The following is a 2869-nucleotide window of genomic DNA, read 5'->3' as shown; positions in this document are numbered from 1 at the left end:
GAGGACAAGCCCAGGAATAATTGTTAAAACAAATATTTCAAAATTTGACTCTTTCTTCACTCCGCAAAAAGGAGCAGTTAAATCTGTATCCCAAAGTTTAGGCCTAACTTTTATAAATGAYTTCTCCTCTGCAAGAGTTAAGCTGTGTTTCTTTGATCTCAGTGTATGAAATCCTTCAACTTTCATGGTAATCACAGGCAATGGCCAATCCCATTTTAAAGTGCAATTTGTGGCTTTAGTATTTGCAACGTTATTTTGATGAAACACAAAAAATGTAATTCCTTCRATGTTGTTTATGTCTGGTTTGAAGYCGCAGATGTTACAAATTGAARYTGAGATATTCAGATTTTTYRTATCTTTTGGAATTTTTAAACTGTGCCTATACAGGACAAAATTTCTGCCTTCCCAAGGCTTCCTCTCTGTCTGATCTCCAGTTTAATTGAGGGTGATTTGGGTTCTACCTGACAGCAGAAGACAGAAATTGGCTCAATGTAAATTCTRTATCATATTAAGGCTTGTTTTGCTTTCCAATACTATCCTCTATACAGTACAAACCACTACAGCAAATTAATATTTAGAAATCCATTATTTCCATACAAAAAGAAATGGATTTTTCCTACCAGTGCAACATTATTGTACCACATCCATGGGCTCTCTGAAAAGGTGAAGCCTGGGGTGGGTGGGAGAGACCACATGAAATGTGRATTAATGGAAAAGAAAAAGCTGGAGGATGTTCATGGACTCTAACACAACGCACAGCAATAATTTGAACAAATATGAAYACAAATAAAAATTTATATTGACAGAAATATTCCTTAATGTAAGACATGCCATTTTATGCACAGTAATAATTAAATAATAATAATAATAAACRACTGGCTCAACTCTGTAGATACTTTAATGGGAGGACCTACCATAGTCTTGCATTTTCCTRTTTTCTYAGTGATTTTAGATGACTGGATTAAYTGTACTGCCTTTATTTCCCCTAAGAACATCTCATTTTGAAAGGATGAGCTCTGCAACCCTCCTCCCTCGTGCAAACAAGGATGGGGCAAAGGGAGAGCAGTGTCTTTTTCGGGAACGACTTTTCTGCACGGCCTCCAAAAGAAAACATGAGAAAATACAGAATTCCTTCAGTGCTTTATCTCTAGCAGCATTCACCTCACCCATTCCTAACAGAAATAAATGCAGGAGGAGCATTTATTTATGCAGCTCTGAGTGCACGCGAGCCTTTGTAAGCGCAACTTTCCCGAGAGGCACCAACAAAATTACAAAGAGGTGGCAAAGATAAAACCCAATGAAACGCTTATAAAAACACCCCCATCTGCTATCTCTGCTCCTTCCCGGCAGATATCCCCATCTGGAAGTGATGCTGGGGATGCTCCTCCTGCTCACCGTGCCCGTTTCACACGGCGGAAGGGCCGAGAGCCGCCGGGCAGCGGGGCCGGAGCGGCCGGAGCCCGGCGCATTTCCCAGGGATGCACTAATGTGTCAGACTTGTAAAATTGCTCTTAGCGGTGCGGCTCCATTTAGAGGAGGACGGAAATTCACTTTAAATACTTAAGGCTTTAATATCTAGTCCATTACTCTGCAGAAAGGTCTTGTAAAGAGTCAATTATGGGATACTTCTGATTCGATCCACATGCAAGGGAAATCCGCTCCTTTGCCTTTAAACCTCGGGACTAAGTGTCCTGTTTAAATAATTAGTGACACTTTTTCTTTGATCAAATTGATTCACATTGTTATTCTTTTATGTTAATTTAAAGCTTAATCCATGTAAAACCCAAGGCAGATCTTAATCCATCATTCAGAGGGCTTTTACCAAAAGGCACCGTCGTGAGATTGTCCAGAAAACGTGACAGGTTAAAGACAGTAGTGAACCAAATTGAAGGAAAATGGTAAAATGCCCTTTTTTGGGGCCTTCTAAAAACCTGTGAATGACCAGCCCAGTTAATAGCAGTAGCAGGGTAAGCCCTGCCACAATTTGGAAATAATTGTGAGTGGAGACACAAAGCTGGCAGCTGCTCCAGCACAAACCCCAYTCTCCAGCAAGTTCAATAATGAAGCCAAAATCTGGGCGTCTCCCGCTATTAAAAAYGTGTTAATAATGGAAAATATTTTAAAATAAACTGCAGTTACTTTTCCTTATATTCTTGTTTTCTCCTCAGAGCTYAGTTGCCCAGGTTACAGGGAAGTTACCAGCAACAAAGTTGGAATGGATTTCAGACAGAGCTTGTTAAGGTGCTCAGCCAGTAGAGTATGGGGGAGAAAAAACTCTCAATATTTAGAATTTCATGTGCATATTTTGGTAAGATTTCTAWAAATTTTTGAATGAGAAGCTGATAATACAGCAACCTCTCTAAGTGCATAAATATTTCATTTTTGCCCAAGCCTGTCAATTCAAGAGGCCTTGCCARCTCCTTACTTGCTGCACACATCCAAATAATTAAAATTAGAATCGCTAAATTAAGGTAAAAATTAGTTACAATTTTACTGGAAAGTGATCTSATAATTTCTGGATATCACTTACATTCTATCATAACATTTCAGATGTTTGGGTGCTTTCTGATAATAATTAAAAAGTAGATATTAATTAAAATTTCTAGACAGCAGCAAAGCAGCTCAAAGACAAATAAGGCACAAGAATCACTTTGTTAAAATACTGCTGGATGTGTCTTCAAAACACTCTACAGAGGATTTAAACCCTCCAAGTGTCTTTCTAAAACAACACTRCGAAGGAAATAACAACAGAAAATATTCCAAAATATTTTTTTTTAAAATCAGGCAAACAAGACAACTGTTTYGTTTATCTCCATGACAAAATCCTTGAGAAAAATTATTTTCTCGAGTGACTAATCGAAGGTAATCG

This window comes from Malurus melanocephalus, unplaced genomic scaffold (genome assembly GCF_030028575.1).
Source record: "Malurus melanocephalus ecotype Western Australia unplaced genomic scaffold, MMel_1.1 scaffold_376, whole genome shotgun sequence".
NCBI lineage: Eukaryota > Metazoa > Chordata > Aves > Passeriformes > Maluridae > Malurus > Malurus melanocephalus.
Note: the sequence above shows the minus strand (reverse complement) of the source record.